Raw genomic sequence first — 13,464 nt, forward strand, 5'->3', positions numbered from 1 at the left:
AAAAAAGTAATTCACGAGACAAACGTATGAGTGGAAGTGCTTTGTGTCAGACATTCAAGGAATATTTTCTATTTTCTTAGTCTCATAGCAAAACCATTTCTGGAATATGTAGTTTCTCATCATTTTATAAAAAAAGAAACTGAGATTCAGAAAGACCAAATAACTTTCCCAAGACTCTGCAGCCAGTGAACACTGAAACCAAAATGGGTGTCGCATTTTTAAACCTCGTGTTCATTCATTCTTTTTAAATCTCGTGTTCATTCATTCTTACTGTCCACTGTTGGAACCACTGCAAATATATTTGTAGACCAACAGTGGAGTGAAAAGTATGTTACGTCTCATGTCTGATAATAAAAGCTCACTTTGTGCATTATTTTATGATGGCTTTTAATCTTCTATAGCCATCGATATTCTTGAGACTCCAGAGATGAATTTGTCTCCAGACAAATGTACCTATGTGCTCACACATACACAAATACATCACATACAGTTTTTACATGCCCTCAAGCCCATCCCTGAACCATGTGGAAAGCTACGATAACTCTCTCTCTCTTTTTTCAATCTACTTTTACTTTTTCTTCAGCTGTTGCATTAGGTGTATTGTCATCCTAAGCTGTGAATACTGAGACTCTGAAATGCTAGATGACCTTCAGAAATGCACAGTTCTGACCCAACTGGTAATAGAATTCACTTCTATCTCCTTACATGAAAACACTCTGTCCTTTCTACTGCTTTCTATTGCAGTCATTAAGAGCAGTGGTATTTAAATATTTCTAGCTTGGGGAAAATGTGTATGTGGAACATGTAGCATTTTAGAGAAGAGCACAAAATATTGACTAAATGAGATGATATCTTATCCTGGATTTACAGAGGGATAAATGTCAGGGGTTTAAAGGAACATATGAAAACATTAAAGTCAAAATATTTTATGTTTTTTTTTCTATCTGAAAAAGTCATTATTCAATATTAGAAAGAAAAACCCATCAATGGCTTACAAATATTAACCTAGATAACTAAGACATGCACAGGGCTTTATCTTGGTTATCCACATTTCCCATGTTCATATTCATTTCTGTACATACTTTTGCTAGATTGTTGAAGAAGAAACTAATACAAAATAATCTAAAAGCATTACAACATTATTTTAGATATAGATGGCATTCAGTCATCAAGTTGAATGGTTAACATTTATTAGGTACCTACTATGGGCTAGCCCCATTAGATTCTGGGGATGGAAAAGTTAAAAGTCTCTTCATTGGTCTCAAGGGTTTTGTGGTCTTGTAGAAATTCTGCAAGAAAGAGATATGGGCATATAGATAAGAAAAAGATATGGTTAGTTCACTTGCTGCTAAGGTGATGATCGCTGCTTATTGTAAAAGTGACATTCCCTGCAGGCTAATGTAGGGAGACAGAGATGACCAGCTGAAGAACTATTATCCTTGTGATGAGAGACATAGCCCTACGCCGGCACAGAGGCATTCCTGTGGAGAGAATCAGCAAAAAAACCAAAGGACTACATTTAACACTTCTCATCGACTTATCCTACCCCTGCTCTAGCTTCTCTTTACATATGTTACCTTGTATAATACAGAGATTATTTCAGTGGAAAATTGTACTCATCAATACATGTGGCCCCAGAAAAACGTATGGAGAAAGTCCTGAACAGTGTCCTGCGTGGCTGAGTGCTGCCGAGACTTCATCCTGCATTCCCTTCATCCCCTGTGCTCTTTCTCTCTGCCTTCCCTACCCCTTCCCTCTTCCTCCTCTCTCTTCTTCCTTCGTTTCTGCTTCTACTCCTTCTCCCGTCTCCTTTACAAAGGCAATGCGCTCTTTTTAAATTCTTATTATCTGGTTTTCCTTCAGCCTATTAGTTTATTTGTTGGGCTGTGTCAGGTCTTAGATGCAGCGTGCGGGCTCTTCATTCTCTCAGGCAGGATCTTCTGTCGTGGTGCATGCCCGGTTGCTCATTCTCATCCGATTCTGCAGCAGTGGACTGCAGGCCTGCCAGGCTTCTCCGCTCAGGGTATTACCCTGGCATGGATGCGCACTCTTGGCGGTTCATGGGCTCCAGAGTGCGGGGGCTGCAGGAGTCGCAGTTGGGATTCTCTAGTTGTCGCACTGGGCATGGGCTCACCATGCAAGTTCCCTCTTTAAAAAAAAATAATTGTTGCTTGTCTTTTGCTTTTTTATTCTTCTTCTCAAATCTACAGGAAGGGTAAATGGAAAATATGGAAGTACCAAATAAAGCTCAATTGTGTCTGATTCTTTGCAATCCCATGGACTGTAGCCTGCCAGGTTCCTCTGTCCATGGGGATTCTCCAGCCAAAAATACTGGAGTGGGTTGCCATTCCCTTCTCCAGGGGATCTTCCCAACCCCGTGATTGAACCCAAGTCTCCCGCATTGGAGGCAGATTCTTTACCATCTGAGCCACCAAGAGAGCCTGGAAAATACAATGAACACCCAAAACTTATTTGCTGCTTTTCAAATTACTCATTATATCTTCTCTTTCCCTTTTTTGTCCTTACTCTCTCCTCCTTTAGTTTTGGGTCAGTTCAGTTCAGTTCAGTCGCTCAGTAGTGTCCGACTCTTTGCGACCGCATGAATCGCAGCACGCCAGGCCTCCCTGTCCATCACCAGCTCCCAGAGTTTACTCAAACTCATGCCCATCGAGCCGGTGATGCCATCCAGCCATCTCATCCTCTGTCATCCCCTTCTCCTTCTGCCCCCAGCCCCTTCCAGCACCAGGGTCTTTTCCAATGAGTCAACTCTTCACATGAGGTCGCCAAAATACTAGAGTTTCAGCTTCAGCATCATTCCTTCCAATGCACACCCAGGACTGATCTCCTGTAGGATGGACTGGTTAGATCTCCTTGTGGTCCAAGTTATGGGTACACCTTTCAAAATTACATTGTACACATCTTCACACTAAATACATCAACATGTAACTGCTGAGCACAAAGACATTCTCCTGAATAATGACAATGTCAGTTAACAAATGAGGTTAACTTTGGTAAATAATATTACCTAATAGACAAGTCTGATACCATTTCACCAGTTGTTGAAATGGCATGCTTTACAGCAGTCTTTACTGGGGAAAAGGTGTTCAAACTTGGAGAACCTCACCTACTTTTGCTCACCATAGTCCAACAGTCTGGTTTAATGTGCAACTGTCCTAATATGTTTATGAGTCAGCCGATTTTCCTACGGAGTGTTTCACACTCTGGATTTATCTCATAATTAAATTCTATTTACATTGTTTTGTTGCCATAGTATGTGCTTCATAAACCAGTGCACATCAGAAAGCACACAACTTCAGTTTGACTCATTATTGATAATGTTAAGATAGTGACTTTGGATATGATTGAGTGGTGTCCATTAGACATTTCCATTGAAGATGTACCTGTTTCTTTCCTAATCATAAACAAAATTTGAGGTGATACTTTGAGCCTCTGTAAAATTATCTGGTCCCCAAATCTTTTACCCAATTTTTTTAAATATCAGGTGATAATCCTTGCTTAAAGGAATGATTATAGCAGAGGTGTAAAATGGTGATTATATATTCCATCATTTCACTTATACTAAGCAGCTAGCATTCTTCAGTAAGGAATTATACTCTGATCATTTGTCCTTTTCTTTTCTATCTCTATGGACTCATATTTTTGTTTAATTTTTTTACATTTTGTTAATTTTCTTATCCTTTGAAATTCTTAAGTTGTCTGAATTTTGGTGACTTGGAACCCTTTTGTGACTCTCTCTCTTTTTTTTTTTTCCATGCATCTATCACAATCTGAGCAACTCTGACCATTAGGTACAGCAATATGTTCCAAGGCCACTGTGTTATACCCAACCCACACCTGGAATAAACACTTTCTCTAAAGAAACCTGGTAATTTTTGGTGCGTAATTTAAACCAAGATCTGAGCACTAAGTGTGCTCATGGACACTGGAGTTCCTTCCAGTCTTTTTTCAGGGACTTCCTACTGGCACTTCCAATTCCAGTCTTGCTCTAAGTTTGAATCTCACCCTTCCTCTAGGAGAGCACTGCTGTTGTTTAGTCCCTAAATGGTGTCTGACTCTTTGTGACCCCATGTACTGCAGCACACTAGGCTTCCCTGTTCTTTACTATCTCCAGGAGGTTTTGCAAACTCATGTTCACTGAGTCAGTGATGCCATCCAACCATCCCATCCACTGTTGCCCCTCTCTTGCTGCCCTCAGTCTTCCCCAGCATCAGGGATTTTTTTCAATGAGTTTGCCCTTTTCATCAGATGGTCAAAATTTTGGAACTTCAGCTTCAGGATCAGTCCTTTCAATAATTCAGGGTCAATTTCCTTTAGGTTGACTGGTTTGATTTCCTTACTGTCCAAGAGACTCTCGAGAGTCTTCTCCAGCATCCAAAATTCAAAAGCATCAATTCTTCAGTGCTCAGCCTTCTTTAAATCCAACTCTCACAGCTGTATATAACTACTGGGAAAAGCATAGCTTTGACTAGATGGACTTTTGTTGGCAAAGTGATGTCTACTCAGAGTTTTTCTTCCAAGGAGCAGGTGCCTGTTAATTTCATGGCTGCATTCACTGCTCGCAGTGATTTTGGAGACCAAGAAAAACAAATTTGTTGCTGTTTCCACTTTTCCCCATCTATTTGCCATGAAGCAATGGACCAGATGCTATGATCTTAGTTTTTTGAATGTTGAGTTTTAAGCCAGCTTTTTAACTCTGCTCTTTCACCTGCATCGAAGGCTCTTTAGATCCTCTTCACTTTCTGCCATTAGACTGATATCATCTGCATATCTAAGGTTGTTTATATTTCTCCTTGTAATCTTAATTCCAGTTTACACTTCATCCAGCCTGATATTTCACATGATGTTCTCCAAATATAAATTAAATAAGCAGGTGACAATATTGACGTACTCCTTTCACAATTTGGAACCAGTTCATTGCCCCATGTCCTGTTCTAACTGTTGCTTCTTGATCATCATACAGGTTTCTCAGGAGACAGGTAAGGTGGTCTGGTATTCCCATCTCTTTAAGAAATTGATCCACACAGTCTAATGCATTAGTATAGTCAATGAAGCAGAAGTAGATGGCTTTCCGGAATTTCCTTGCTTTTTCTATGACTCAATAGATGTTAGAAATTTGATCTCTGGTTCCTCTGGCTTTGCTAAATTCCAGCTTGTACATTTGAAGTTCTCAATTCATGTATTGACAAAACCTAGCTTGAAGAATTTTGAGTTTTATATTGCCAGTATGTGAAATGAATGCAACTGTACAGTAATTTGAACATTCTCTGTTCAAAGAGAGCATTGCCTTTCTTTAGGATTAGAATGAAAACTGAACTTCTCCAGTCCTGTGGCCACTACTTAGTTTTCCAAATTTGCTGGCATGTTGAGTGCAGCACTTTAACAGCATCATTTTTTAGGATTTGAAATAGCTCAACTGGAATTCCATCACCTCTACTAGCTTTGTTCATAGTAATGCTTCCTAAGGCCCACTTGACTTCAGCCTTCAGGATGTCTGCCTCTAGGTGAGTGACCATACCATTGTGATTAGCCCAGTCATTAAGACTTTTTTTGTATAGTTTGATGCAATTTTGACACCTCTTTCTAATCTCTTCTGTTTCTGTTAGGTCCTTAACATTTCTGTCCTTTATTGTGCCCATCTTCACATAAAATGCTCCCTTGGTATCTTCAGTTTTCTTGAAGAGATCTCTAGTCTTTCCTATTCTATTGTTTTCCTCTATTTCTTTGCTTTGTTCACTTAAGAAGCCTTTTTTTATCTCTCCTTGCTATACATTCAGTTGGGTGTATCTTTCCCTTTCCCCTTTGCCTTTCACTCCTCTTCTTTTTTCAGCTATTTGTAAGGCCTCCTCAGACAACCATTTGCCTTCTTGCATTTCTTTTTCTTGGAGATGATTCTAATCACCATCTCCTGTACAATATTATGAATCTGTGTCCACATTTGTTCACACACTCTATGCCTTGAATCTATTCATCACTTCCACTCTATACTCATAAAGGATTTGATTTAGGATCAAACCTAAATGGCCTAGTGGTTTTTGCTACTTCTTCAATTTAAACCTGATTTTGAAGTGAGGAATGGATGATCTGTGCCACAGCCAGCTCTAAGTCTTGTTCTTGCTGTCTGTATTTAGCTTCTCCATCTTCGGCCCCAAATAATATAATTAATCTTGGTATTGACCATCTGGTTCTGTCTATGTGTAGAGTCGTCTCTTGTGTTGTTGGAAGAGGGTGTTTGCTATGACAAGTGTGTTCTCTTGGCAAAACTCTGTTAGCTTCTGCCCTGCTTCACTTTGTACTCCAAGGTCAAACCTGCCTGTTGCTCCAAGTATCTCTTGACTTCCTACTTCCAGAACATGGGTGTACTGCAACATGGATCTGTCCATCGGCATCTATCTGTGTATCTCCTACAATATACAAAAATGAATACTTTACGAGTTATGATAACCTGACCTCTGGTAACATGAAATCTACTAACGTTTCCTATGTTTCAGCAGTTATATTGGGTCCTTTGACTATATTCCACCATGGTGGACAATAGGAAGACTGTTCAAAAGCTGACACAGGATGACTCTTTTTATTTGTACTTGTGGTGTCATTCAGATACACACTTGCAATTCTTTTTCAATATTAGGAATTTCCTTATTGATCATTTTTCATTTAACTTTTTAAGAGAATAGTTCAACATCAATATGGTTCAAAAGCCAAGGATGTAAAAGTGTATGGTGGGAGAAGTTCATCCCTATTACTTCCACTTTACCCTCACTCACCTAGTTGGTGGAACCATTTCAATATTTTATGTCTTATCCTTTTGTGTTTATCTTTGAGAAATAAAAAAGCCTCCCTTTTTCTTACACAAAAGTCTGCATATGTATGTTTCTGCATGTATGTGTGTTTGTATCCTTTTTTTTAATTTAATAATGTATACCTTAGATTACTATCAGTTAATATAAATATTATTCCTCATTCCTCATTCTTTTAACAGTGCAAATGTATCATAGCTTATTTAACCAATTTCCTACTGATGGGAATTGTTGGTTTTTGTAATATCTTGCTATTTGTGATATGCCACAATGAATAGCCTTGTGCATTTGATGCTTCATATTTCTGAAGGTATATTTTCAAGGTAAATTCCTGGAAAGAGCTGTGCTTTGTAAAAGGCTTGTTGGATTTGTGGCATTTTAAAATACCCCCAAATCCTCTTCCTTAGCCTGACTTGACTTTACACTTGCATCGGCATGTAGGAGAATGAGGGGTTTCTATTCCAAAACCCCCAACAGAGTGTTGTCAAGTCTTGAGCATTTGCCATCTGATAGGTAAGAGATGGTGTCCCATGTAACCATTACCGGCATGTGCTCATGTGAATGAAATTGAATACTTTTTCATATTTAAAGTATTTATATGTCTTTTCTTGTAAACTGTCTGTTCACATTTTCCCCACATTCTTTCCTACAATATTTTGATATTTTTCATTGCTGTTGCTATTTTAAAAGTGTATGTATGGATTTATGTATTTGGGGGCTGGCTTTTCATACTTAGTGCAAGTTGAAAAAAAATTTCCCCCTATATGCCATTTTTCTTTTCAATTTTGCTTGTGTGTATACATACACACAGAAACTTTTCTACACAGCCAAATATATCAAATTTTAAAGCTATTTCATAGAAATTCCAGACCATTTATAACATGCAAGTAATCCAAATGGACCTCTAAATTTGAGGCATTCAGCTTGTACTTTAAGACAGCAGAAACATACATTCAGGTAAGTGGATGGGCGCTTAGAGCAAATGTCCCTCCTGTGCTTAAGAATGGGAAGGATGAACACAGAATGGGAAGGATGAACAGGCTTGTGCAAATGAGGTCTTTAGTATGTTAGAGCAGTGTTAACCAAAGGTAGCAGCACCCTGCATAGTAACAGTTTGTAAATGATAGTCATGGAAATTAGATCATTAAGATGGAAAACAGATCTTGTGCACATCTTAAAATAAAGGACCCAGGCACTCATCTCTGTAATGCCTACAAGTCTAGCAGCTGGAAAATGCTCCACAAATATTTTCAGAAGCCAATGAATTAGATCTAAAATGGAGCAATAAGCATCTTTTCATGTGTTTGTTAGCCATCTGTATGTCTTCCTTGGAGAAATGTCTGTTGAGTTCTTTGGCCCATTTTTTGATTGGGTCATTTATTTTTCTGGAGTTGAGCTGGAGGAGTTGCTTGTATATTTTTGAGATTAATCCTTTGTCTGTTGCTTCATTTGCTATTATTTTCTCCCAATCTGAGGGCTGTCTTTTCACCTTGCTTATAGTATCCTTTGTTGTGCAAAAGCTTTTAAGTTTCATTAGGTCCCATTTGTTTATTTTTGCTTTTATTTCTGAAATTCTGGGATGTGGGTCATAGAGGATCCTGCTGTGATTTATGTCGGAGAGTGTTTTGCCTATGTTCTCCTCTAGGAGTTTGATAGTTTCTGGTCTTACATTTAGATCTTTAATCCATTTTGAGTTTATTTTTGTGTATGGTGTGAGAAAGTGTTCTAGTTTCATTCTTTTACAGGTGGTTGACCAGTTTTCCCAGCACCACTTGTTAAAGAGGTTATCTTTTTTCCATTGTATATCCTTGCCTCCTTTGTCGAAGATAAGGTGACCATAGGTTCGTGGACTTATCTCTGGGCTTTCTATTCTGTTCCATTGATCTGTATTTCTGTCTTTGTGCCAGTACCATACTGTCTTGATGACTGTGGCTTTGTAGTAGAGTCTGAAGTCAGGCAGATTGATTCCTCCAGGGTACATGAGACAAGTGCTCGGGCCTGGTGCACTGGGAAGACCCAGAGGGATCGGGTGGAGAGGGAGGTGGGAGGGGGGACTGGGATGGGGAATACATGTAAATCCATGGCTAATTCATATCAATGTATAACAAAAACTACTGTAATGATGTAAAGTAATTAGCCTCCAACTAATAAAAATTTAAAAAAAAAAAAATAATAAAAAAAAATAAAATGGAGCAATAAGGAACGATCACAACAATGGAGTAAAAATATTAACAGTACTAATTTAGATATATCCTTGTGCATGCCCTTTTAAGTAATTCTGTTTTCTTGAATGTTGTTCAATACAAATTTCACTGAAAAAAAAAATCAGTCACTGTGTTAATTCAAACTGGCTATGCAGGCAACAGGGCTTTGTTCTGTTAACAGTAAAATATCTCTCAAACAGATCAGGGCATGGGAATCAGAGAATGTTATTGTTTTTCTTTATTCACACAGCACTGAACATCTTAAATACCTACAAGAAACATTCTTATGGATTACTAACAAATCGTCTGATCACTAGAAAAATGACTAGTCACATCCATCTTGAGATCTTGCTTATATCCTTCTTGCCATTCTCTTAAAGAGCAGACTGACTTTCTGAAGACAAATAATAGACAGGCCCACTCCTGGGGAACATAGCATCTTGTTCTCAAGTGCTCACATGGGAGACTTTCACAGGAATCCTTTTTTCCTCTCTAAAACCCAGTGTTTGGTTTTTGAAATAAGGAGAGGCTGAAGTTTTGTTCAGTTGTTGTTGAGTTTCCTTTTGGTAAATTGCATGCATTCTTGAATAGCTAGACCTAAGATATTTCAAGATATAATCAACACAAATACAAAATATGCCAGCCCAGTTTATAAGCTGGAGAAGAACAGGCAGCATCTCCCTGCCAGACCGTTGCTTTTGGTGCTTCCCTGGATAGTTTCTTCCTAATAGACTACTGGACCCAGCTACTTCCTATGTCCTCTCAACATGCATCACAGAGAATAAACATATGATTACCCAGTTATGACAGCCTCAAGAAAGCAATCAGATGATTCTTTGTTACTTTGAGAGTACTGAAGAAGAAGTCCTATATGGATGACTCAAAATGCCACTCTCAAGTAAAAAGAAAAAGGGATAAAAAAGAAAGTTCCAACCTCTTTACGTTAGCAAGCCTTGTCAATACAATGCCCACATCTATGAACCCTAACCTTAGCATATCAGATTCCATTTCACCAAACCATGCTATTCAGACATTAAAATGGAAGGAAAGAATAGACAGAGGACATTCGTCTTTTTGGAAACACACTTCCTCTGTTAGCACGGACTATGTTGTTAGGGAAACAGCTCTCATGTTGCTGTTTTCTCCCCACAAAGCTGTAGAGATTCAAGCACAGTTGCACTGAAAAGGAGTTGATTGATTTGATATCTGTTATTTTCATGATTGTTACACTGTTTTTTTCAGTGCTGTAACCCTGAGATCCAATATGGATAGTTACTTGCTTCCAAGTTGATGCTCATAAATGTTTACTAAGAGGAGTTCTGGCCATGTCTTAGATCTGCAGTATCAGCAACAGTAGAAATGCAGATTCCTGAGTGCCCCATCAGATATGCTGAATCAGATATCCTAAGTAGACTTTTTGATGATGACCATTTTGACTGGTGTGAGGTGATATCTCAGATTGCAAGTTTGGGATTGATATGTACACACTGCTGTATATCCCATCAGCAGCAACTGATGGGATAAATCTCCAAAATATATAAAATGAACAAACAACCCAGTAAAAAAAAATCAGTGGACATAGAGATAGCCAAAAAGGACTAATTAATAGAGAAATGCAAGTCAAAGCTACCTCATGCTGGTCAGAAAGACCATCATCAAAAATATCTACAAAGAATTCTGAGAGGGTGTGGAGAAAAGGGAACAGTCTTCCACTGTTGGTGGGAATGTAAACTGATTAAAACCACCATAGAGAACAAGATGGAAGTTCCTTAAAAAACTGAAGATAGAATTACCATATGACTTAGCAATCCCACTCCTGGGCATATATCTCAAGAAAATCATGATTCAAAAAGATACATGCACCCCAATGTTCATTGCAACAATACTTACAATAGCCAGGACATGGAAGCAAACTAAATGTCCATCAACAGAGGAATGGATAAAGAAGATGTGGTGCATATATACAATGGAATATTACTTAGCCTTAAAAAACAACAATAAAATAATGCCATTTTGCAACATGGACCTAGAGATCCTCATATTGAGTAAAGTAAGTCGGACACAGAAAGACAAATATCAAATGATATCACTTATCTGTGGGATCTAAGACAAACAAGGTTATTCAGAAAGCAGAGGAAAAGCTACAAATGTAGAAACAAGCTCATGGTTAGCAGGGGACAGTGGTGGGGAGGGATGGATGGGAGACTGGGGTTGACATACATGTGCTGATGCTGCTGCTGCCACTTAGGCACTCAGCCATGTCCGACTCTGTGACTCCACGGACTGTAACCCACCGGGCTTTTCTGTCCATGGAATTCCCTAGGCAAAAGTACAAAAGTGGGTTGCCGTGCCTTCCTCTGGGGAATCTTCCTAATCCAGGTATCAAACCCAGGTCTCCTAAATTGCAGGCAGATTATCACTGAGCCACCAGGGAAGCCCCATATGCACACTATTATATGTTAATATTAATATTAAATAGGTGACTAATAAGGACCTACTGATTAGCACAGGGAACTCTACTCAATATTCCGTAATGGCCTATATGGGAAAATAATTTTTAAAGAAGAGTAGATGCATAACTGATTAATTTTGCTGTACACATGAAACTAACAGAGCACTGTAAATCAACTCTACCCCAACAAAAATTAAAAATAAAATAGATGACCACAGAGAGTTACTGTACAGCACAGGGAATTCTGCGCAGCATCCTGCACTAACTTAAATGGGAGAGGAACTTGAAAAAAAAATAGATACATGTGTATACATAACACAATCACTTTTCTATATACCTTAAACAAACACAAGATTGTTAATAAACTACATCCCAATACAAAATTTTAGAAAAAGAAGTTCTAAGTGAAGCCCAGAAATCTGTGTGTTCACAGGCCTTCCAGATGATACTGGGGGCTTCCCAGGCGGCACTAGTTGTGAAGAACACACCTCTCAATGCAGGAGATGCAGGAGACATGGATTCTATCCCTGGATCCAGAAGATCCTCTGGGGAAGGGCATGGCAACCCACTCCAGTATTCTTGCCTGGAGAATCCCATGGACAGAGGAGCCTGGTAGGCTGCAGGCCATAGGGTCACATAGTCGGACATGACTGAAGCGACTTAGCATACACATACTAGGTGATGTTGATGCATGCTCAGGTGTGAGAGCATGTGTTTACTAAAAGAAAAAAATATACAAGGAGGAAATAGAGTGGGTAGCTGCTGGTCAAATTAGATTTTTGAAGTGATAAGTCTGTACCCCTTTCAGGCACCAGCTCTTTAGGAAGTGGTCCCTATGTCTGCTACCAGCTTGCTGGCTAGGTTAGTTGTTCCTTCCTGATCATCCAGCTGCAGCACTGCCTTAACCCAGGCACCGCTGATTCTTTCCTCATGTATTCTGACTTCCATTAACAGGTCATCTTGACAATTCTACTAATTTCTGTAGTCTCAATGATAACACAGTTCACAGAGCACAGTGGGAACAGGAGTTTGATGTATAAATAAGTCTACACAGTGTTCCTTTGCAAATATGAATGTCTACAGTCATATCCCCTATTTTTTGTGAAGGAGTACATCAATGAATGAGAAAGGCAGAAAAAGGAGTGTCCTTTAGAATTACTACAGAAAAAATAAGAATATTCTAATACATATTTTTCTAGATATTACAATTGAATTTCATTTATCTTTATTTTAATTACTTATTTATTGGATTTTATTTTTCTAATTCTTTATTTTTTTAATTGAAGTATAGTTGATTTATAATAGCATGTTAGTTTCAGGAGTATAGCACAGTGATTCAGTTATACATATATTTTTGAAATGTGCTCTCTTTTCTAATGGTCATGTATGAAATACATAGAATCATGGAGACAGATTCTTCCTTTACATATGTGGAATAACACAAAAGCTTTGTTGACAAATAAGTATTGACAAATAACATACATTGTATTGCTTTGATGGGAATACCATAACGACATACCACAAAGAAGGAAGCTTAAAAATTTCATGTATTGCCTCACAGTTTTGGAAGCTACACGCCTGACATCAAGGTGCTGTCAGGGTTTGTTCCACCTGAGCCTGTGAAGAAAGGATCTGATACAGATCTCTCTCCTCGTCTTGTAGGCATTTGTCTTCAAGTTCATATGGCATTCTCCCTGAATGCCTGACTTCAAATTTCCCCTTTTTAACACACCACTAGTTGTATTCTTGAATTCAAATTCTGTTGCTCACCACTCAAAAGCCAATAATTTGAGAGGAAAATGTTAGTCAAAAGGAAATATGTTTTAATCAGAAAAGCCAGCCACCTAGGGAGAAGGTGGACTCGTGGCCAGAGACTAACTCTGAAGATGCGGCTCAGCCAGGACAGTTTTTAAATGGGAAAAAAAAAGGGAAAAATCTCCGTGAATCGTAGAGGCAGAAGGTTTGATTCTGTATCCTCCATTGTGTGCAG

This window comes from Odocoileus virginianus, chromosome 13, assembly GCF_023699985.2.
Source record: "Odocoileus virginianus isolate 20LAN1187 ecotype Illinois chromosome 13, Ovbor_1.2, whole genome shotgun sequence".
Classification (NCBI taxonomy): domain Eukaryota; kingdom Metazoa; phylum Chordata; class Mammalia; order Artiodactyla; family Cervidae; genus Odocoileus; species Odocoileus virginianus.